General features: G+C 45.1%; 1 protein-coding gene across 1 annotated transcript in view; it reads right to left on the bottom strand.

Moving 5' to 3' along the window:
• Nucleotides 1-9,439, bottom strand: part of ECRG4 (ECRG4 augurin precursor) — a 41,946-nt gene extending 32,507 nt beyond the window's left edge. The window contains exon 1 of the mRNA XM_019485015.2: nt 9,220-9,439. The gene's annotated coding sequence lies outside the window, so the exon portion shown is untranslated. The remainder of the gene's footprint in view (nt 1-9,219) is intronic.
• Between the last annotated feature and the right edge of the window lie 15,848 nt (nt 9,440-25,287).

The following is a 25,287-nucleotide window of genomic DNA, read 5'->3' as shown; positions in this document are numbered from 1 at the left end:
GGCCTTCCTGAAGTCTAAGTATATGACGTCAACCCCTACTTCTGCATCCAGGCGTTTTGTAACCTGGTCATAAAAAGAGACTAGATTAGTCAGGCATGATCTGCCTGCTACGAACCCATGCTGGTTTCCCCTCAGCATAATTTTTCCTGCCAGGCTCTCGCAAATGTGAGCCTTGATAATTTTTTCAAAGACTTTGCCAAGGATGGAGATGAGACTGACTGGCCTATAGTTGCCTGGGTCCTCCTTCCTCCCCTTCTTGAGAATGGGGACCACATTGGCCCTTTTCCAGTCCTCTGGGACCTGGCCCATGTGCCACAAGTGTTCAAATATTCCCGCCAGTGGCTGCGCAATGACGTCAGCCAGTGCCTTCAGCACCCTTGGATGGAGCTCATCTGGGCCTGCCAACTTAAACGCATCCAGTTCCTCCAAGTGCCTCTGCACCATCTCAGGGTCTACGCATAGTAGTCTAGTGCCCTGCTGCTGCCTCTCTACAACCCCAGTGAGAGACTTGTCGTGCCCCTCACTTAGGAACACTGAGGCAAAGAACTCATTGAGGAGTTCAGCCTTGTCCCCCCTGTCCGTCACCAATTGCTTCTGCCCATTTAGCAGCAGTCCTATTCCTCCCTGGGCCTTCCTTTTACTCCCTATATATCTAAAAGACAATTTCTTGTTGTCCTTTACTTGGGATGCCATCCTCAGCTCCATGGTAGCTTTGGCCCGTCTAACTGCCTCCCTACAAGTGTGAGCAGAGGAGGCATACTCCTCTTTGGTAATCTCTCCCCGTTTCCACTTTTTATATGCTCCCCTTTTAGCCCGGGTAGGTAAGAGTGAGTGAGTGAGTGAGCAAATTTACTCACTTAGGGGTGCACATTGGTGGCAAAAAAATGAGGTGACGTCTCTCAGTGGGGAACTTCTAGCTGGTGCTGCTTTGCTGCCATCCACTGCCAGAACTTCTGGAGCCAGAGCCCTGTAAGGAAGGTTCAAGCACGGGGGAGGAGGAGTAGGGGAAGATGGAGAGACTTCCAGGGAGCATCATTACCAGTTATGCCTCTAGGAAAAATGTTGCTATAGTTATATTGGCCTGTTCTCTCTCATTTGTGCCTCGACTATAGTTTATACATACTGTATAGTAGCAAGTCGACTTAAACATTATGAATGCAGTAATGATAGGATAATGGAGCAGAACTGTCCCCAAAGTGGCATAAGTCTGTTCTCTTGCAAGTAATAACGGGGTTAAGAACCCACTCCCAGAACTGATCACAGAGTGAGAAAAGATGTTCTAACACAGATTTTCATGTCAAGGGTGCAACAGTCTGCTTGGCATGCAAAATAACATGATGCTAGTAATTACTTGTATACTACAGGCAATAAGACAGACTGCTTTAAGCCTTTCTTTTTGAGAAAATAAAGTTAGGGGAGCACAAAGCATGCACTTCCTACAGTGCAAAGCACACTGAAATGGAGCAGGAATGTAATTCCAAGGGGCTACCAGGAGCTCCTTTGGGCAGGTTTTATTTACTCAGTTGAAATCCTGGCCCCATCAAATGACAGTCAGGATTTTACCCCTGATCATTCTGTACTGAGATCAGGATCCATCTTTTTAAAAGAAACAGCCCTGTTAAAAACAACCCATTGAATTAAATTGCCAGACAAGTCTAAAATCCTTATAGGATAACTTTACCATAGTAACACTCTTCCCTGAATTTTAATCTATTTTGTGACTAAAATAAAATACTGAAGAGCTTGAAGAATCCCACAGAGAATAAGAAAATGATACTGTACAGAGACGGAGATTTTAACTAGAGAGAGAAAAAGAGAGAGAGGATTTATTTTGATAAAGCAGCCAAAAAGTTCAACTCTAGAGCAACCCCACAAGCCTGTGTTCTTAATTGGTCTCCCCTAGCTACTTAATTTTTCACAAACTCCAGATCTTGATTAATGTACCTGCAGGGTCATAGACAATGTAACTAACCAACTCAACTTGGCTTACAGGTAGCTAAACCAGAAGAAAAGCAAAACTATATCTGAAGGATAGTCACATGGGAATTTCATTAACTCATGACAGGGGCAGATCCAGGGGAGATGCAGTTGTGCAGTTGCACCCCCTTTTAGACCATGTGAGGAGAGCAGCAATCATGGCTTTTCTTTTAAGTGCCCAAAGCTAGTAAGAATCCTACCCCTTACTTCACCTTTGTGTCCAGCAGCACCTTCCCTCTCCTCTTTCATCCCCCTGCTCCCCTGCTCACTGCTGCCCCCAGCAGACCCAGGGCTAGGAGAGCACCAAATCCACTCCTGCCCCACTCCAGCTGGGCTGCATGGGCAGCCAGGCTCAGCGAGGGACAAGGGCAGTGACAGGCAGTCCCCACTCACTATGCCTGTCAGGGATCACCTGATGGGATCATGGAGGGTAGAGGAACCTGCCCACTGCCACCACTGCTGCTCCTGTCCCCAGCTGACCCCAGATCCCCATGCAGTCCAGCCGGAGTGGGATATGCATGGCTGTGGAGCTCCCCCTGGGCCTGGGTCAGCCAGAGGCAGATGGGTGGGGGAGGGAGGGAAAGGATGGGGAGAGGCAGTGCAGCTCAGCACAGAAGAGAAGAGAGGAGACGCTAACAGCAGAGTGGGTCAGGGTTCTTACCTGATTTGGGGACTTCTGGTAAGTGGGATTTGTGGTACTGCCATCCCTGCAGCTCCAGTCACTGCTTCCACACCTCCCCTTTTACAAAATCTTGGATATGCCCCTACTGACAAGTGCTTTGTTAAGTCCTCTTCTCATTTCAGCCATCCCTTAAATAAGAAGTCCTTTCAAATTCATTTTCTAATTTTTAAAAAATATATATTTAAAAATACATAGCCAACCCTGTCCAACTTCGCAGATGATACCAAATTATGGGGCAAAGTTAACACACCAGAGGGTAGGGAACGGATCCAAGTAGATCTGGACAGGTTGGAAAAATGGGCAGAATGAAACAGGATGCAGTTCAACAAAGGCAAGTGCAAAGTGCTGCACCTGGGCAAAAAGAACCACCAACACACTTACATGCTGGGGGATGACCTGCTCAGCAGCACAGCAGTGGAAAGGGATTTTGGAGTCATAGTTGACTCTAAGATGAACACAAGTTCTCAATGTGACAAAGTGGTCAACAAGGCTAACTGCACTTTATCATGTGTTAGCAGATGCATGATGAACAGGTCCAGGGAGGTGATGCTTCCCCTTGATGCAGCACTGGTCAGACCACAGTTGGAATACTGCGCCCAGTTTTGAGCACCGCACTTCAAGAGGGATGCGGAGAATCTTGAGACAGTTCAGAGGAGGGACACTCGCATGGACAGAGGCCTGCAGGCAAGGCCCTATGAGGAGAGACTGAGGGACCTAGATCGCTTCAGCCTTCACAAGAGAAGGCTGAGAGGTGATCTTGTGGCTGCCTATAAATTCATCAGGGGAAGGCAGTAGGGAATAGGAGATGCTCTATTTACTAAGGCACCCCCTGGAGTAACTAGGAACAATGGCCACAAATTGACGGAGAGCAGATTTAGGTTAGACATGAAAAGAACTTCTTCACAGTAAGGTTTGCCAGAATCTGGAATGAGCTTCCAAGGGAGGTGGTGCTCTCCCCTATCCCAGGAGTCTTCCAGAGGAGACTAGACAAGCACCTAGCTGGGGTCATCTGACCCCGGTGCTCTTTCCTGCCTGGAGCAGGGGGCGGGACTCAATGACCTACTGAGGTCCCTTCCGACCCTAACATCTATGAATCTATGAACCCCAAATCCATTTTGTTTGCCACAAACATATAATACTGACATCATAGTCACAAAGTGAAGCAATTTATTTACAAACAATTGTATTAACATAAGTTTATCTCCTTTTTCTCTTCTCTACTTACCTGTGAATAGTTTGATATTAGTGAATTGATTATTTGAAGGCTAGTTTATGAAAACATAGTCCACAGCTATATGAAACATACCTGTGTTGTGTTTTAGACCACTTACATCACAGGATGTTATTTCTACTGGATGACCTTCAATCCCCAGTTTTTTTTTCAAGATGGCTGCTGAATACCTTTTGACAGGAATACTCAGGTGAATACAGATATGCATGAATATTTACAGTGCTTCACTTTTTCTGCATAGCCTAATGAATAAAAAAATTATCCTTATGAAAGTTTGGAGAAAGCAAGTAAACAGGAAAGTAGATAGCTTCAGCATTTGTATTTAAACGAACATCCAAAATGGCCATAAACTCATCTCAACTTGTAAATAAAATATTCATTAATAAGCCATTACAATTAACGTGTGTACTAGTAGTTATTATCTATACTAGAGCAGTGCCCAAGAACCTTAATAAAAGTTGGAACCCTATTTGTCAGTCAATATATATACTCATAGGAAGACCGAGTCTCTGTTTTGAAGTGCTTACAATTTGAGGGTATATACAGCTATTACGTTTAGATCAACTTAACCTGGGTTAAATTGCTAAATTGATTTAAGGCTAAATCAGGCAAAAAATGACATGCCCAATATAAGTTAGTTCACCCGAGTGAGTGTACTAACTTAGATCGAGATCAAGTTAACCCAGTCTTGTGAACACTGAATGCATTTGTAGTGCAGCCCCAAGGCTGGGAAAGCCCAGTTACATATCCCAGCCGCAGAGCTGAGCTCTCCGCACTCCTCCCAACACTGACTAGGCTATTTTAAGCCCCCTAACTGGTCACCCCTCCCCTGTGGATCCATGCCCCCCCGCAGAACAGCCAGCCCCCTCCCAACCTGTCAACCCCCCAGGGACCCACCAGCCCCATCCCAGTCCTGCCTACCCTGCCTTCACCCCGAGTTACTTACACCAGTTTCCCTGCATGGCTCCCAGAAGTAGCAAATGGCTATACACACCACTCCATGGGCAGCAAACTGCTTCATGGAGCCACTTCTGGTCCAGGTGTAGGCTTAAAGTAAAGTAAGCCTCCTACACCAAGACCAGATGCAGTGAACATTTGTTTGCACCCTATGGTCTTAGTCTTTTATGTAGCACTTACATTTTCAAGTAACTGCAATTTTTGGCATTTATACATAGTTTGGATTTTATTTGCCCTTGTGTAGCTATCCTTGCCCTGAGCTTCTCAAGTGAGCATTCTCAATTATTTGCCCTCTGATCCCATAGGCATCTGGGTGGAAAAAGAAACATCCAGCCATACACAACACTGACATCTTAGTTGCAAATATCTGGAGGAGGAGGAGGTGGTCATTCTGCCTTTTAGCCTCATGGTTAGGGCACTTGCCCTTGAAGGGGAAACCCACATACTATGTGTCACTGGTAGGTGCTGTAAGGCTTCATCCCCTTTCTGGTTGGTGCCTTCTTCCCTAGCAGTTTCAGGGCGAGACCGCACTTTGGGGGCCACCTAGATATTTCCGAGCACTGCCCCTACTCTCCTGCCACAATTTTGATGTTAATAGCTGGGGAGGCAGTTCCCTGTCAGTGGTCCCAGAGGGGTCATGACCCTGGTCTTTCTTCGTGGGGCTCCAAACCTCCCCTTTACCCCACCCTTACCACATCCACAGCCTGGGATGTCCCGGTTCCCCATAATCTTCCCCGGGATGATATCTTCTCACCCAAGAGGACTGCCACGATTGGGGTTGGGTCTGCTCAGCCATCAATCTCTCCCAAATAGATTCCTGGTTTTCAGCCCAACCTTCGGACAACTAAACATGCCCCCATTCAGGCTTAACGATAACTTATGAAAAAGGCTTAACTCAAAGAGATGTTCTGTGTCCGCCAATGGAGTGCCTGAGACTCTGGCCCCAGGACCCTTCTGCCTCCCTGAGATGAGAGAAGGAGTTTTGCCCGTCTCTCTGGGTATTTTTCCTAGGTACCAGCAGGCTAGGAGTTAATCACTCCTGATCCCACCACCTGGCAGGACTTGCCCCTCCCCTGCCAAGCTCTGGGCCAGTCGTTCCCTGCTCTTCCTTCTTCGCCAGGCTGCCCATATGGTTCCGTTGTCACTCGCCACTCTTCCCCATCATGGTACCTGGTCTCTCCAGAGCAGCCTGATCTTCACCCTTGATGGTGAGGATGCTCTCCTCCTCCCTGACGTGACCCTCCATCAGGTTTTGGCTCCCTGAGCCTGGACCTGGGGTTTTCTCCACCAGGCCTCCTCGGCTGCCATTGGGGCTTCTCACCCTGTGCCCCACTCCACTGGTTGTAACAGGCGCTGTTGCCTGCGTCTCTCTGCCAGCAGCTGGTCTTCCCCTGCCAGGGTTTTCCCTTTCCTCCTCCCAGCAGCTGTGTCTCTCCCCAGCTGCATTTTGATCATCCTGTGCTGTCTCTTGGCCCTGCCCCCAGGGCTCACCAATCCGCAGGCTCAGGCAGCTGCAGAACTGCCGAGCCTGTTTTGGGTTTTCCCCACAGCTGCTGCTTGTCCTGGAACTTGCCGTGAGTATCGGTGTTTGTCGGGCAGGGTCTCAGGATATGTTGGGAGGGGGGCTTCTACCTCCCCCCTCACACTGTGCCTCATAAAATCATAGAAAATTAGGTTTGGAAGGGACCTCAGGAGGTCATTTCATCCAACCCCCAGTGTTCACAAAGCAGGACCATCCTCAACGAGATCATCCCAGCCAAGGTAGAGTGAAACCATGAGGTGGATGTTGCCTTGGAAAGGACAGTGCTCTCAGTTCTGCTCTGCTCCCCCAGTGACTTTTATGCATCTTGTATTTCATATACATTGGATACAATGGATAAATAGCAATGGGATATTTTTGGCCCCTTTTCAATCTAGGATCAATCAAAAAATTAGTATGACTTTAGTGCCACCAAATATGGCAGACATCTATGTAAACTGTTATCAAGAATCTGCAAAGACTCCAAATAATATTGAAATTACTTTGGTACAACACTGCCAGTATAGGTCATAGTCCAGATGAACATTGACCTCTTTGGACAGGACAATGGATAGCAGAACTATAGAAGTACAGCTTTGTTCAGGTAACTATTCTCTTTGCCATCAGCTATATTGTCTGTAGCAATTCATGTCTACCACAGTATGACAGTGCCTCTTGTGTTCAGCCTTGGTGCAAGAAATGCTTTCCTTAGAGTTTCTTCTTGAAGAAAAGTTTGTCCTTGAACCACAGGTCACTAGACTAGTTCATCCCTTGCTGTCAAAAAGAAACAAAACTATATATATATTTACTTTGGATTTGATCTCTTTTCACACCTTTTATTTTATACATAATATGTAATGTTTGCTAACAGCTACTTTGTCCAGGCATGATAAGTGGTTGGGGAGAATCCTAATTAAAAGCATAGTTGATGTGAAAGGTTTGAATGAAAAGAGCACTCAGATTAAACAGCCTCTTGAGTGGAGACTTTTGAGTGATAATTGACTTATATGCAAAGCTTTCCTGCCAGCATTGTCTGGTTGTTTTCTCTGGTTTTTACTTTTGCTTTTGAGTTTAACCTGAGTTTCAGAAGAAAAGTTTCATGTGGCTAAATCATGAGACATTAAAGGACGTTCCACCCAATCTCATAATTGCACATTCAAAAAGATCTTTCATTTCTCCAGATAGGATCAAAGAGCCAAAAACTTAATCCACTATTACTAAAGCTGGCAAGACTGTGCAAAATGGAAACAAAAACTCCTTCCTTCTGTAGAAATATAAACATCTGAAATCCCTTAATTGGCTTAAAATATTTCTTGTCAAAGGTTCTCTAAAACAGCTATAGCTGACGTACTTCCTTCCCCATTGCTGTAGGGAAGGAATACTTATTAATACTTACTCCTCTTGCAGTCACTAGATAGGTATACTAGTGCTGTGCTACTGTGCCAAAGGACAAACAATGCTTTTCAAACCTATATTCCCAGTGTTGGAAAAAAGCAAAAAAGAGAGAAGCGAGAGTTGTCAAAGCAGAGTTAGCATTTCCCTAATACTAATGGACAAATTTCTCAAAGGAGCTCAGGGCCAAATTTTTCATGTGCTTAGCACCCACAATTGGAGACAGATTTTCAAAAGGAGTCACCTCTCAATTAGAGACCCAAATAAAGGCCATGATGAAATATCAGTCCTGTGGAAGGTAACTGAAGTTTTGCCATTAAACATATCTTTACAAGAGATCAGAACCCAGTGCATTCAGTTCCATGCTCCCAAGTTTCAAACACAAACTGGAAGCCATCAACCTAAATCTCTAAGCTCATATCTACATTACAGATTTTTGCAAGTATACCTTTGTTGGTGAGAAATGCAAGGAAGTGCAGTTTCTGACTGACTTAACTATGTCAGCAAAAGCCTTTAGTATAGACATAGTTATAGCACCAAACCTATGCTTTTACCAGTGCAGAATGCATCCACACTGAGAACACTTTACCAGTATAGCATATCAAAAATGCTGTTCTGGCAAAGTGCTCCCACTATAGACCTGGCTTAAATCTTCAGAATTGTTTGTATTAATATCCATATGAGCCTTTACAAACACATTAACTCCCTCAAGCTAACTGGCAGTTAATTTGATTTGACGTAAAACAAGTATCATGCAGATATAGCCTTCAGCTTGCCTTTTGAATTATACTAGAAGCTGATTCAAATTGTTGATTTAATAGTAGCAAATAAGCTGATTTAATAGCAGCTTAGCTATTACACCTCCTTTTAAAACAAAACAAACATATTCTTTTAACTTGGTATTCCTGTGTAAACCTTTAAATTACAGTTGCACTCATTTAGTGCAATAGCACAAAAGATTGCCTTTAAATGTAACATGACAAATCTATTAAAGTATATTACTTAAATAGTGTCCATACAACAAACAACAGGAGAAAAAAAGTCCAATTTGATGTATGTAAACTGATTTTTTTATTCTTTCCCTGTTGGTTATCTACAAATGAAAAAAAAAAAAGATTCAGAAATGAACAATATTGTTACAGTAGATGCTTTGATATTCTTTAGTGGCTACTCAGTTTTTCAGCTCTTATAGTTTTAGACGCTGTTTTAGTTCCTGTGCATGCATACGTACACACACACACACACACACACAATGAAACATTAGATTTCTTTGAGCAAGGAAGACTGCATGAGCCTGCTGATAATTGAAGGCTCAACTGTTTTGCTACAACACCCTGCACTGGTTGCCGGGGAAGTACTAAGGCATTGTAGTAATTTTTCTCCTGGTAGCATCTAAAGAAGCTCAATATGTTTTTGACATTCTTCCCATTCCTTCAGAAAACAAATATTTTATCAGTTTACCTTTAAAATAATATGCTTCCTGTCTCCTTTCCAAATGCCTGGCCAGAAGAAGTGACCTTTTCTGCCACAGAACAAGTTTCTCTTTATTTAAGCACTTCTTGACTTCTGAAAGTTGGGCAAGAAGTGATCAGGATTCCAGAGGCTGGAGCCACCAGACTGGTGGCGAAGTAATGTATGAAAGGCACATTTATTCTATTCCTCATGAATCCCAGCCCCTTAGCTGCAAACTTCCACTAAACAGCCTGTGGATAAAGTGTGGAGAATCACATTTCTGCTTAATCAGGATGACTGCCTAGAAAAGGATGATTGTTAGCAGATGTACTCATGTTCTCATGTAAAAAGAATTTGGTCTTGCCTACATGATGAGCAACAGATTTTGGACAATACTTTCACGTTTCTTAATTTCCTGCAGGTTTTAGAAGCAGAAAAAAAATTGATTCTGAATACACAGCATTTCTAAGGTGCCTACTGACCTCAATTAGCAGAAGGAGTAATGGGAAGGGGCTTGACTTGTGTCAGTGCAGAGCATTGTTATCTTTACTGTATGCAGCAGAGACATAACAGGACAGCTCGGCATCCTGGGCTGAGGCTCTGCATGGGGCAACACTGGCTGCTGCAGTGCTGATTGTGGCAGTATGGCCAGCCACCAGCCTCAGCAGCAGCTATTTTTGTGCCCCTCCCATTACACTACTGCTTTATGATAGGGGTTCAATCTTGCTAGTGTTGTCACCTTTCCCCAGGGCACGAAGAATTTGCAAGATCACAGCAGTAAAGCTACATACAATTACAAACTTTACCTGCCATTATTCAAATGAGGAAATGATAAAATAATTTAATTTATTAGAAACACAGTCATTTCTCTGAAAGTTTATAACCATTCTGAGAGAGACAACAGCCGCACAGACCTATTATACATGATAAAGCTCTAGTTTGCATAAAGGTATCCTGGTAAATTCATAAACAATGCAAGGCCATCACAAACTGTTTAAAGAATCTTTTGATGGAGTTACAGCCTTTAATTTAGAAGCCCAAATCCACAAACGTGATGCTGGGCAGGAGGGACGTTTGTTGGGATCAGGAAACAGATCCCACTGCACCATTCAAGGACCAACTTTCAGGAGAGAGACTTAGCTTGTTCCCTCCACTCCTCGGGGATCTGAGTTTTTGGGTAGGGTAGGGGACAAAGGGTGAAGGAGCAGCTAATTCCCTTCTCACAGAAAGGGAGTGGAGATCAGGCAGCAGAAAGAGTTCAACAGCTCCAAGTAGCTCTTCTCCCTGTTCTCCATATCTATGACACCAGGCCTGAGAGGAAGGACCAGTCATGGAAGATTTATAGCTATCCTATGTGTTGGGAAGGGAGAGAAAGAGGACCCTTCTATAGCTGCCCTGCTCATGAAGCCTGGAAGAGCAGGGTGAAGAACCCTGGAAGCAGGAGTGGTGATCCACTGAGGAGCATAAGTCATCTGTACAGTTAGGTGGAAATAAGTAATGGCGGACGTGACTTGAAACTGAGAGCTCCCATGTATAAAAGGAGAGTTTAAAGCATAATACAAAATGCAATAATTCATCTCATTTGGCTCTTCTGGCATCATCTCAAGCCACAAGGCCCCAAATCACCTTCCTACATGAAAGTGTGAGAGTTGACAGAACTGTATGGCCCCTGGCACATTATGTTTCTGGTGCGATGAAGGTGTTAATTGCGCCAAAAATAGCAACTGGCCATATGTTCATAGAATTTATAGCGCTGTAAAATTACAAACCAACAACAAAGATGTTATTTAAAAAATGAGTAATATCTTCATGGCTGGTTTGTATGGAGCTATAATTAACTGTGCAGCATGCCATGCAGAGACTGTCCCAGGGCATGAGCCCCAATCAGCCCAGAAAGGCCCCAATCAGCTGATCATCAGCTGGCAAGGGCGGCCTTAGGACTTAATTGTCACCTGAAGGTAGACTGGGGCATCCCTGGACCTCAAACCTCAGCACTGTCCTGACCAGCTGATTGTTAGTTGGCAGGGACTGCCCAGATCGAGCCCTGGGGGGGTCCCTTCCAGCCAACTGCAGATTAGGACTGTCCCAAGACCGAAACCCTGAGGCTGATGATCAGCTGATTGTTGGCTAGCTCTGGGGACCACAGAGGGACTCATATGGTGCCATAACCAACAATTAGGCACCCATTTGATTGTTGGGCACCCAAGTTGGCAGTGCAGGGGGAGCCCAGGATCATGGGACCCTAATAGTCAGACACACGTGAGAGCTGAACAGGGGGAGTTCAGCAACCAATAGAAGAACCCAAACCCTCAACATTTAAAATGTCATGATTTTAAAGCCAAACTCAAGGGATCAAACTCTTGATTTTTTTTAACTTCCAGAGTTCACAACAGTGAATTTCTCTGTAGCTCATGAGGCCTTTCTGATAATGCAGTGAGCACTCTGGCCACAATTTAATGCTAGTGGGATCCTGAAAAACATTTGTGTTTGTAAAGAAGCACATCATTTTTGGCCTCTCTTCACTGCAGCCACTAGAAGGTAACATGATCACACTAGAAGTGTCTACACGAGACATTTACTATGTAGTTAACTAATTAACTGTGCAGTAAACATCCCAGTGTCTACATGTACACCCCTACTAGGGCGCGCAATGCTAATAAACTCCACAGCAGGGTATAATTTATATTTATCCTTGTGTTTATTTGTATTTACAAGTCCTACCCTGATGCAGAGTTGTTTTGTGTGCAGCAACATGTGTGTAGATGCCGCCCTGACTGGCTGGGGCACCAGGGTGCTTCAGTGCAGGGGTTGCTTGCCAGCTAGCCCTGCACTGAAGCACCCTCATGCCCCAGCCAGCCCCTCTGCAGCACATTGAGCCCAGTCGGAGCAGCTTGGGGCTAGCAGGCTGACTCCTGGGGTCCCTTGCCAACTGGGGATGCTACAACCTGGCTCACTGTGCTGCAATCTAGATGCACATGTAAACCACATACCCAGGAACTTCTTGGGAGCAATAAACTGCAGAGCAATAAGCTCCATAGTTTATTGCTGCCCCCTAATGGGGGATGTAGATGCACCCACTGACCCCTAAAGGGCTCAAGAAATTTTAAATCATCCACGAACCTCTGGATAACATAGCCAGGGAAGCTCTTGGCAAATATGTGGCAGCAGGTGCTGCACCTTCAGAGTTAAGGTGGAGGAAGTGCATTGTGGGATCCTAGCCACAATCATGGGAGCAGAGAAAACTAACCTTTACCACTTACACTACCATCATTCTAGACCTTCCATTGACACAGCAAAATAATAGTGGGTAACATGTTCAAAACCCACTGTGTGACTTTGAGCTATTTTGCTGAAGTTCCTAAATAACTTTCAGTAAACAGATATTTTTGAAAATGAAATGCACGTGCCTTTGAAATGTTTTTGAACTGCACAAGATTAGGCACAATTCCTTGTGAAGACTCATCCATCATTTAACCGGTTGTGTGAACACAAACCATGTGTTCAGGCAAACACTCCACTAACCAATTTAAGGCATAATACGAAGTTGCTGAACAGAAGATATTTCAGTCATGTACTGCCAGGGGCAGTGCTGGGGGGTGGGGCTTGAAGGGCCTCTAGCCACCCCAAAATTTGCCTTAGCCCCATGTAGCCACCCCTCCCAATGCTACCCCTGTCCAAGCCCCCTGTCTCCCCCTGAGCAGCTGAGCCTGCCCTGCTCCCACCCATAGAGGTGCGGTGCTCCTGGTCCAGCCCAGCCCACGGGGCCCATGTCCCGCCTTTGTATAGCGCAGCCCCCCCCAATCTTCTGTCTAGCCCACCTCAGCCCCCACACCAGGTAGAGGCTGGCACCGCCCCATGTACTTCTATTATATTTCCTGATTGGAAGACCTAATTTTATGAATAGGAGAAGTTACTGTTACATTGTGACTCTGAAGTGAATGTAGAGAGTGCAGAACAAGAACAAAAGACACACCGATGGGAAGAGACTAAGCTTTAGGTTGTGTTTAACTGACCACCTTGTAGGCAGCCTTTGTCTAATTACTGCTTCTGTGGCCTTTGTTACCACACCCTGTGATCCACCTAATTGTCTTGGACTACAGTGGCATGGCAGATGGCTCTCCTCTTAGTCAATAGCCATTTAACAACCTGCTGACAGGCTTCTGTGTGGCCATAGGACATTACACATATCCTTGAGTCCTGATTTCCACCAACTTCAATATCTCTCTGCATTACTGACACTTTACTCCACATTTATGGCTGTACATGTGCAAATCAATTCCACTAAAGGGACGTGCATGTTGGTTGAGTACTGCTCTCTATGACGTCTGTCTCCTTCTGACTGCTCTTTGCATGCAGCCGTTCATTTATTCTTTTTTCGTCTTCCTTCATGCTTACCAGTGGACTTGTAACACACAAATCCTGATTATTCAAGCGTCACAGAGAGGAAGTCATTTTGAGCAATTCAGTAACTGTTCAGATTTCCTTCCTCAGAATTCCCTTTTTTTAATAAGAATTTCTGACTCTGGAGACATGTTAAAATTTTAGATAGTTTGAGACTGATATAATTGATGAGGGACTTTCCAGGGCGAATAGGATGGATGGGCAGGAGAGTACTTCTTATGTAAATACCTTCGTTGACACGCACAAAAATGTATTAAGATAACAGCCAATTACCTATTTAAAAAAACAACAACAGAAAGAGCTATGAAAATGTTCAATTTATTTTGGCCCAAATCATATAAGGATATACCCTGGCTTCAACCAGCATTGGTTTAGGGATGGTGAAGGACACATCCCTGACTGTCCTGTTTAACACCTATTGATGGGCCTGTCCTCCATGAATTTGTCTAATCTCTGATCCTGCTCAAACAAGGGTTGATGAGACTTTTGTCTAAATAAGATTTGGTCCTTGGCCATTAAAGCAGGAAATTCAGTAGAAAACTAATGCTGTTAGAAACAGGATTAAGAAGAGTTGAAAAATTGTTAGCCTGAATTACCAGGAAATGGATATCTGCTGACTGCTGGTTTCCAGAGAAGTTCCATGTAAAGTTTTGGCAGGCACCCTAATGATCATAGCTTTTTAGAAGAATTAATTCATAATCACTTAGAGGGGAGCTAGGTATTAGCCACGGGGCATTTGTTGTATAATATCAACTACTCTGAAGATGTGACTGTAACAGAAAAATCGAAGCACAACGTGTCTGGTCAGCGTGGTATGAGAGAAGCAGGAACTGAAAGCAAAGGAAATAAATCCCGTGTGTTCAGTATTTCTGGTTTAAAAAAAAAAAAACTTATTCCAATAACACATAAGCCTAGATCAGAAAGACAGGCTGTTTATTTTTTACACTTATGATTTACCCATGGTATGTCTAGTATGGTAGCTGTAAACAAATTGTACACTTATTAGGACATACAGACCAATACTTTGTGGAAACTTTTTCTTGTTTTTTCCTGCAGTCTCTGCCTCTCTGGCCGTTCCCCTGGCCTCCCTGCATTCCAATCACCGATCTGTTTACACAACCATATTTCACAGTCTGTTCACCAATAACTCAAACTGGAGCACATTTATTCAGCTCTCTTTAGCCCACTGAATACCCCACCACATGCCCGTATTGTGTAACACGTGAGGATACAACAGAACTCTCAAACTCATCAGCATTTTGTTGACTTTTCACATATTTAACAACAGCACTTCGCAAAAAAATTTTTGAAAGACAGCTGCTAAACTCCATCCACAGTCCCTCCCCTTCAGATTGCAATCTCATTTTTGTAATGTTGGTCCATAAATAATAGCTACTTTTAAACTTGTTTGGCCATTTACAGGAAACACCTGAGCCCTCATCTACCACAACATCACTGATACATTAATCCAGGGTGGGAGGGGAGATGATCCTTTTCATCTGCAAACTAATTATAGGATCCTAAAAGTGTGACTTGAGTGACAGACTGTGTATACCACATAGCATGAAGCTGTTGTGTTCTATCTTTTTCTGTGCAGAACCCTAGCTTTCTAACACCCTTTTCCTATGTGCACAAGCAGTAGATATTTTGCTCTAAGGGTTGTTGCAGCCAATTAAAAGTCACACATGCATCAATATGTAGAATACTCTCTTAGGAAGATTTCTGAATGTGGATCACAATGACCCTCACCCAGACAAGTTAATGGACTCTAAGGCATGAAGGAGGCTTGGGTGGCCAGAAATGGATCTGTCTGAACATGGAACATGGCCCAAAGGCAGAATTTTGATAAATGAGTCCTTGGCAGAAAGGTCACTGAACAGCAAATGACGCTAAAAAGCTCACCAAAGTATGCTCAGAGGACATAATGGCTTTCACAGGGTGTAAGTTCTTGCATTTTCTCTCTAAGTTGAAAATGCCGTATTTAGTTTAGGAAACCTATTTTAATTGCATTTCATTTTTTTTAGTATACCTTGATTTTGGTAAGAATGCTGCAGCATGTGCTCTTCACACAGATGTTCCCATGAAGAAAGGATCCCTTTAACATCTGGGCTAGGTTCAGACATTACACATAAACCAATTTAAGTGATCAAAAACTGGTTAAAACCTGTAACAGAACAGATGCTCAATGCACATAAACCAGTTTGAAAATGGCCGAAACCAGAGTGAGATAAACCTGGTTAAATGTAGTATCAGACCCAACTGATTTGGGTCAAACTGGTTTATGTAATGTCTGTCTCAGACCCCCTGCTGGCTTAAGATAAACTAGATTCCCCCAGCATCTGGGTATGCTCTCTGGGCTGGGCAGGGCTCTCTGCTCCACAGCACGGCTGGCCCCTCCCCTCTGCTCCCTGGCTTTAGCTCAGGCAGAGACAGCAGGCTGCTCCCCACCTCTACTCACCATTCCCTGCTAAAGAGGAATTCCCCCCTTCCCTCTACCTTGTGGAGAGGTGTCTGTGTATCAGCTAGCAGATCACACACTGGCTACAGTCCTTGGTGAATCAACAGGCAGAATCAACAGGTAGCTGGTAATGTCCCTCTGTTGTTTTCTTAATGGGGTGTTAAACACTGAGTTAGTGGTGATAAACACTGTTATCAGTTCCCTGCTGGGCTAATCAAAGCATCCTGCTGGGGTCAGGCCACACCCTCCTCAGCTCAACACTGTGGGAGGGAAGGGAGGGCTGCTCTAGCACCCCCTGGCTTCTAGTCTGAGCCACTGCAGGCATGTGGTGGCATTTCTTGGATGCCTGTACAGTTACTGAAGTGATTTAGCCTAGTCAGATTAGATTAACCTGCAAAGATTGAATCAATGCAGGCTCAGGCTTTTTGAACATCTCTTCCTAGCCCTAAGGAGAGATGGTGAGGGGTGAAGAGTTTCTGGAATCTGTGCTCCCTTATTCTTGAGGAAGAATGCCTTGCATTTGAAAGCTGGTCTAACTCTATCTCAACTGCACAATCGGTCCAATAAAAGATATCACTTTAAGAAATCCTTGCCTTTCCTTTACTCAGTCTCAATCAATGAACGGATTCAGGCTTGACCATTGTCAGTGAGTTGTGTTGCTATCAGGACACAGTAGACCAATATAAGGATCAAGTTCCACCAAGATGTCTTCCTGCTCCAGTATTTCTTTGAAAACAGGACTGAAAAAAGACTTTTAGAGGACACCTATAACTATCTGCAAGAGTAAGTGTTTAAAATTAGATCTAGATTAAGAGTGTGAGTATTAAATCATAAAAAACCCTGTGTTTTTCCTTTCTGTAATACTTATTATCATGTGTTTTATCTACAAACATAAACAAAGCACACCCTGCAAACACCTTTAAATATTGTGCTGTCAAGGGGCCCTCTTGTCTTAATTTAATATATGGAAAGTGATTTGCCATAGTTCAGACAGGAAATCTGTGGCTGAAGTAGGAAGATAGCTGAAGGTGCAAAAAGAAGAAACAATTTTCACCTGATCTGGCCCCTGAAAGCACTCTACAGCTGTGACCAAACACAAGTGCACAGCTGCAGAGCACTTTAAAAAGGCCTGCTCCCATGACAATCTGAACCCTAATTGCATGAGGGTTCAGATGAAGATACTCCAAAATGAAGCACCCTCATTAACTTTTGTCTGCATGTGCCAGAAGCAGGGTTGGGCTGATGTAGCTCAGCCCTGCTCCCAGCTTGGTCTTCAGAATGAGAGGGCTAGGGAAGGGATCAGAGGGAGTTCGGTCTAGGGTTTTTTCAGCCAGCACTGGAGGGTGGGTGGGTGGATTGGAGCCCTGCAAGGTTCCAATCTACCTGCCCACCCTCCAACACTAGCTGAAAAAAACCCAGACTGAACTCCCCCTGCTCCCTTCCCCAGCCCTCTCATTCTGAAGACAGAGCTGGAACTGGAGTGGGTGAGGGCCAGGCCTAGGGGAGAGTGGCTGCAGGTTCACAGATTGCAGCTGAATCCCTCAACCCCCGGAACCCAACAGCGAACGTCTGTTGGGTCTGGGGTATCACTGTAACTCATGGTACTTCCTGCAAAATGCTGTGAGTTACAGAGGAGAGCTTCACTTCTGTCTGCACCTCTTGACTACCATTGCTGTGCTTTATTCAGAGGACTGTCTTTCCTAGTGAACCAAACTGCTTTCTTTGTAAGGAGACCCAATCTAAAGGTCTGCCCTGGTCAGCAAATATGCATTTAGGGAGACAAATTTGTGCAGTTCAAAATAATGAAAATTATTTTTAAATTGAACTTCACTATGTCATTAATATCTATCAAATATCTTCAATGATGAAACTTTTGCCTCCATTTATTTTGCACAGAAACAGTTATTGAGAGAGACATTTACTCTGTGGTGCATCAAAATTTTTATCATCATCACACCATTAATTTCCACACACATCTGCTCAAATATTTGTTTCTGCCTCTGCCTCACATTTATCTTCATCCTATCTACTCTTTACTGCCTTTGTTTTAATGCCAACAACTATTATAAAATGTGGTAAATACATGTTAACTGTTTGAGATTGCCAGTGTGTCAATCCCCATATTACACTAGTTGTCTGGGTGAAAGTTTGCAGATTTAATTTTCATGATGTTTCAATTACTAATCAATTCATAATAAACTTTCCTCAAGTACCTAGCAGGCATGTCTACATGAGACACTTTACAACACAGTAGACTAATCTACTATTCAATAAAGCATCACCATTTAACCATATGCAGCAGCTACTGCACAGTTAATTAGGCTAATGTAAGGTTTTCTATTAACTGTAAATGCAGGTAGTAAATTATCTCCACATTAGCTATTGTACAATAGCACATGTGTAGATACTGATCTGGAGCAATTTGCTTCTGGTCAGCCTAGGCAACAGGGGGCCTGCTGCTGCCTGGCTAAGGCCCTGCCACATGGGGATCAGGACTACCCTGATTCCCCGCATGGCTGAGAGAGCTGTCACACTAGCCAGGACTGCTGTATCCCAGACATATGGGGATTGGGTCAGGGCTGATTCCCATATGGCGAGGAGAGGCTGCCACTTGGGAATTGGGACTCTCCCAATCCCCACATGGCCAGGAGAGGTGTCCCAGTGTGGATCTCTCCTAGTACAGAGCTGGCTGCTCTGGCGGATGGGCAGGGGCTGAGTTCCCAGCTCCCACTCCCCCTCCAGAGCAGCCAGCTCTGTACCATGCAGAGTTGGTCCAGGGGCAGCTACCAGCGAACCCCCAGGACAGCTCCCAGTGAATCCCCTGCCAGACAGAGGGTTCTGTGACAGGCTGTGTCCCCCAATAGGCACAGGGCCAGAATAGCTCTGCCCGCTGCAGGTACTGCTGTCTCCTGGCCTGGTGCACATCAGGTCCCCTCCCAATGTGCACACAGCCAAGAAATAGTGTAGCAAAACCCCCAGTTTTTCTTGTTTTTCTTTTAAAAAGAAAAGAAAACATTCCCTCCCCTTCCCCAACCATTTCTGACTTTTTTTCCCCCTCTCTATTCCCTACAGATTCATAGATTGTAGAGTCGGAAGGACCGAAATGGATCATCGTGTCCGACCCCTTGCCCCTGGCAGGAAAAAGGACCGAGGTCAGATGACCCCAGCCAGGTGACTATCTAGCCTCCTCTTGAAGACCTCCAAGCTAGGTGATAGCACCACCTCTCTTGGAAGCCCATTCCAGATCCTGGCCACCCTTACTATGAAACATTTCTTCCTAATATCTAACCTAAATCAACTCTCAACTAATTTACACCCGTTATTCCTAGTCACTCCCTGGGGTGCCCTAGTAAACAGCGCGTCACCTATTCCCTGTTGACCTCCCCTAATAAATTTATAGGTGGCCACAAGATCTCCCCTCAGCCATCTCTTGTGAAGGTTGAAGAGATTCAGCTCTCTCAACCTCCCCCTGTAGGGTCTATCACGAAGGCCACTAATCATGCGAGTGGCCCTTCTCTGGACCCTCTCCAGATTCTCCGCGTCCCTCCTGAAGTGTGGCGCCCAAAACTGGACACAGTACTCCAACTGCAGCCTGACCAGTGCTGCATAGAGGGGGAGCATCACCTCCTTTGATCTATTAGTCATGCACCTGCTAATGCACAACAGGGTGCAATTGGCTTTGTTGATGGCCTCGTTACACTGCCGGCTCATGTTCATCTTGGAGTCAATTATGACTCCAAGTTCCCTCTCTGCCTCTGAGCTGCTGAGAAGGATGCTTCCCAACCTATAGGTGTGCTGGGGGTTCCTCCTTCCCAGGTGGAGTACCTTACGTTTATCTTTATTAAATTGCATCCTATTTCTCTCTGCCCATTGATCCAACCTGTCCAGGTCAGCCTGAATCTGCTCCCTGCCCTCCGGTGTACTAACTTTGCCCCATAACTTGGGATCATCAGCGAACTTGGAGAGGGTGCTCTCCACGCCCTCCTCCAAATCACTGATGAAGATATTAAATAATATCTGTCCAAGAACCAAACCCTGCGGGACCCCACTGCCCACCTTCCTTCAGGCCGAGAAGGAACCATCACCACTACTCTCTGGGTGCAGTCCCTAAGCCAGTTGGCCACCCACCTGACCGTGTAGGTGTCCACTCCACAGTCCGCTAGCTTCCCAATGAGGATAGGGTGCGAAACTGTGTTGAAGGCCTTCCTAAAGTCCAGGAAGATCGTTTCCCCTGCTGGGCCTTCACAAATGTGTTCTTTGATTATTTTCTCTAGCATTTTCCCAGGAATAGAGGTAAGGCTGACTGGCCTAAAGTTACCTGGCTCGTCCCTTCTCCCTTTCTTGAAAATGGGTGCCACATTGGCCCTTCTCCAGTCCTCAGGGACCTGGCTGGAGCACCACGAGTGCTCGAACAGCTGTGCCAGCAGCTTAGCTATGACACTGACCAATTCTTTCAGCAGCCGTGGATGGAGGTCATCCAGGCCTGCTGACTTGTACCCATCCAGCTCCTCCAGGAGCTCCTTAACTGTTTCAGAACTAATTGTAGGCAGACTGGTGCCATGTTGACATCTGTCAATGATCAAGGTGGGGGAATTGGCTTGGTCGGTACTTAGAAATACTGAAGCAAAGAACTCATTGAAGAGCTCTGCTTTTTTCCCCGCGTCAACCACCAACTGTCCTGATTTGTCCTGCAGGGGCCCTATGTTGCTCTGAGCTTTCCTTTTGCCCGCTATATACCTGAAGAAGGACTTTTTATTATCCTTGATTGTTGAAGCCAGCCTGAGCTCGAGCCCCGCCTTGGCCTGTCTAACTGATTCCCTGCAATAGCGCGCCAGGGAGATGTATTCCTCCTTGGTGGCTGCTCCCTGCTTCCATTGCCTATACAGCTCTTTCTTTGCCCCCAGACTCTCCTAGAGTTCCCTGTTCAGCCAAGGGGGATTTTTTGCCCCCTTACCTCCCTTTCCACATAATGGGATAGACTCCTTTTGAGCCCCAAGGATCACTCCCTTGAGATATCTCCAACCCTCCTGGACCCCCATTTTCTCTATGTTCTTGAGTTGTATTCCCTTGCTAACTGGCCTTCTAAGTTCGCTAAAGTTGGCCCTTCTGAAGTCCAACACCTTAGCCTCACTAGTTACTTTACCCACCCTTTGCTGGATAGTGAACTCGACCAAGTGATGGTCACTATCTCCCAGGCTACCATGAACTCACATGTTCCCCATGAGATCATCCCCTGTTGCTAAGACCAGGTCAAGGAAGGCGCTGCCCCTGGTGGGACTAGACACCACCTGGGTTAGGTGGAGGTCCTCCTCACAGTGTAAGAATCTCCATGAGTGGCTTGTTTTGGCTGTTTGCTCCTCCCAGCAGATATCGGGGTAGTTTAGATCTCCCATGACCTCCGCCTCCCTTGCCTGTGTGGTGTCTGCTAGCTGCCTGGAGAATACATCATCTAGCTCTCAATCCTGTTGAGGAGGCCTGTAGTAGACCCCCACAGCCAAGTCCTTTTCCCCTATCCCCCTCTGGATCCTGACCCACAATGCCTCGGTGTTCCCCTCCTCCACCCCTGTCTTGATGGTGGAAGACATATACTGCTCCTTAACATAGAGTGCTACCCCCTCACCTTTTTTCCCCACTCTGCCCTGCCTATACAACCTATACCCCTCAATGCCTACCATCCAGTCGTGTGTATAAAGACATTTTAGTCCCCCAAAGGGTCTCTTGGTGCCCCTGTGCCTTGATGGCATGTGTAGGTAAGTATAAGTGAGCTAAGACATAGGATAAGCTTCAGCATTTTATTTTGGTAGCAAGTTGTATTTGTTTTGTTTTTTTCTCCTTGTTTATATTGTATAATCATTATGTTTATGTTGCTTTTTACTGTTCTATATTACTGTTTCCTGGTACTCTATGATTTAGGCCTGCATATGTAAGTTAGCATAAGTCATGTCAAATTTCCATTTTGTTTGTCAAGTGTCCATCCTGTCCCCAGGCCCGGTTGTGTAACCCATGACTTACACCTACCCCTCCTATATAACTTGGTTCCTGAATGAATGGAGATGAATGAGGGTTCTTGAGAGACAATGGCAGTAGGTCTAAAAATAACTCCCTCTGAATGACCGAACCATCAACACCAATACCTGGACCAACAACCCAGCCCTTGGACCACCCTCAGCATTCAAGAAACAAAAAATGAGGAAACCCACCATTGTGCCAGGCTGCACATGCTCCGTAAGAACACCTGGAGCCCTCTGGGACAGGACTGACATTGCCTGGACAGGCCCTCCACATAGGAGATCAGAGGTAGTCTGCCTTGTAGAAGGGGTAGAGAAGACTGACTCTTTGGGACGCCTTCTCCATCTGGACCAGCACCATGCCACAACACCTATCCACCCAGAGGCCCTGCCAGTGACCCCACTCTGGACAACACCTGGACAAGGAACCCTTTCCAGCTTGGATAGGTAGCTATCACCCCCTACCCACTCTTCAACGAAGGACTTGGAGTCTGCTTCTCTTCCCCACCTGGACTCCAAGCCTTCCACTGAGTCTTTTTCTCCTGCTGCATGCGTCAGACAGACAAAGAACCAATAACTTCGTGGGGCTGTGTAGTGTGTTGTCTGTTTAATAAACCTGTTATTTTGAAACCCCGAGTTGGGTTTTTGTCTGTTTCCTGACTGTTTCCTCCTTGCCACCACTTATCTGCCTCCGCGCAATATCTCAGCTGTCTGCCTCGGTTTCCAGCCCCAATCTATTTTAAGTAACCCCAAGCCTCAGTTCCTCAGCCAGCTTCCCTCTCTAGTCCACTGGTTCTAGTCTCCATTCTGGCAACTTTCACTCCCTACACTTTAACTCTCTCTCTCTCTCACCTTAACCTTCCCCCAAGTATCCCAGGCACCCCAAGCACACACATACATACCGTGCCATCCAAGTTAGGAATTTACCTATGTGTAGGTAGGTTGTGTGTGTGTGAACTGGTGAGAGTGTGTGTGTGTGTCTATATTATATAAAAAATGTCATTGTGTGTATGATATATGAATTAGTGATCTGTGTATGTGTACTGAGTGTGCGGTGTGGACAATTGATTTTTGTCTAACTTCTGGGGTATACAGTGTACGTGCTTGAATTGGTGATAGATATGCATGTGCCTAGGCTAGTTTGGATGTGTACATGCCTGGGTTGGTAGTGTGTGTGTGTGTGTGTGTGCGCGCGCATCCAATTGATTTGTGTGTTTGTATATGTGCAATTGTGTCACACCCTCCTGTCTAACAGTACAATATTGAGATCCCGAGATTTGGCTTGACCCCCACAGGGCAACAATAGCTGCCTCTGCAGCTGGCAGAGCTCTCCTGGCCCAGTGCACATTGGGACCAGCCTTGTGCCCTTTGGCAGCCCCTGTTCCCTAAGGGAGATAGGCACCCAGTTCTCACTGAATGTCAAAGGAATTTCTGTGCCTCATTCCTTTAATCAAGCTCCTTAGAAAACCTTTTAAATCCTTTGTTTGATAGACAAATGATTGAGGCTGCTGATTCCAATTATATCTGTTCCAGATGTTTTAGACCCCAAATTAATCAAACCCTTCATTTCATTTTTTTCAGCAGCTTTCTAATGGAATCCATTTGAGACAAACAGGAAATATTCCTTAAAAGAAAACACAGCCTTTCCTCTCATGACTGAGCCTGCTACCCACTCCTTTCCCTTGAAGATATTTTCAGGTTAAAATGTTTTTGCCAAGTTGAACATATTTTCCTCAATACTACCTGACAGCCTTTTTTACTAATTCTGCTTTGACTCTAGCAGGTGATCTGTACTTCATGCTGAAAAGTAAACCAAAGATGCCCACAAGTTCCTGACAATCTGACTTATGGAAGAATTCCTCCCAACCCCAAATATGCCAATCAGCAAGACAACTGCCAAGGTACACCAACCAAACCTCTCAAAGCATTCGTTATGCCATTACAGAGCACTGGCCCAGTTCCTCGTTCCCAGCTATGCCCAAACCTTATTGCTTCAGAAGAAGAAAGAAAAGGGGGCAGTGAGAGGTGGGGGAACCCACCCTACACTTGACCAATTGTGCATCCGAGGGAAAAAATCTTTCCCAACCTTTGGCAGACAAGGTTCTTTCAGTAAATGTGATATCTGTTATTAGACCCACTAAATAGTTGGAAAATTTGTTCTTTGCAAGCTTTCGGGCACCAACGCCTTTCTTCAGGCATTATTCATATTAAATCAACCACCTTTTCTGACCTTTGGCAGACAACCAGCTGAAGTATGAAAACTGTATACAATCATCTTCTTAATGCAGAAATGCAAGAATTATGACTATGTTGAACGCAATGTAGTTCTCCCCCTTCTTTCCATGGCCCAAGAATGGAGGAATGAACAGGGGGATGAATAAATTCACAGAATCTGATTTCCCACACACAGGTCATAGAATTTTACCCAGCAACTAGATGAAATATTTTATAGAGAAATCTAATCTCCTAAAATCTCCAAATGATGGTGAATTCACTGCCTCCCTTGCTAAATTGTTCTAATGTTAATTACCCTTATTACATGGAAACTGCATTTTATTTCAAGGTTGAATATGTCTGACTTCAGCTTCCAGCCACTGATCTTGTTATGCTTCTGTCTGCAAGACTGAAAAGTGCTGCTCCTTCCACATCAGCTATCATTTTCATTTGCAGCTGCCTATATGCAGAGATTAAGTCATCTCTCAGCACTGTCCTTCCTGAGATGAACGAGCTGAGCTCCTCAGGCCTCACACTGTAAGGCCTGTTTTCCAGCCCCCTGATCATTTTTATGAGTCTCCTTTGATCTCTCTTCAGTATTTCCACTTCCTTTGCGTTGTTTGGGCACCAGAATGAGTCACAGTATTCTACCTCAGATTTCACTAGTGTTGTGTACAGAAACCAGACCACTTCCCTATTTGGCATTCCCTTTTTTGTATATCTAAGGATCATGCAGAATTATAGGGTTGCAAGGGACCCCAAGGGTATTCTAGACTAATCCCCTGCCCAGATCTACATGTGCTATTCCTATACCATTCTGGGCAGATGCATATACAGTTTTTTTTCTGGAAAACCTCCAGTAAAAGAAATTCAACAACTTCCCTAGGCAGTTTGCTCCATTGTCCTTGTCCTGCTGCTCTAACAGTTAGGAAGTCTTTCCTGATATTTAATCTAAATATAAATGTAAATCTGTGGTGTCACGTATAAGCCCATGGC

The sequence above is a fragment of the Alligator mississippiensis genome, chromosome 1, assembly GCF_030867095.1.
Source record: "Alligator mississippiensis isolate rAllMis1 chromosome 1, rAllMis1, whole genome shotgun sequence".
In the NCBI taxonomy this organism is placed as follows: Eukaryota; Metazoa; Chordata; order Crocodylia; family Alligatoridae; genus Alligator; species Alligator mississippiensis.
Note: the sequence above shows the minus strand (reverse complement) of the source record. Positions and strands in the feature narration are given on the sequence as shown.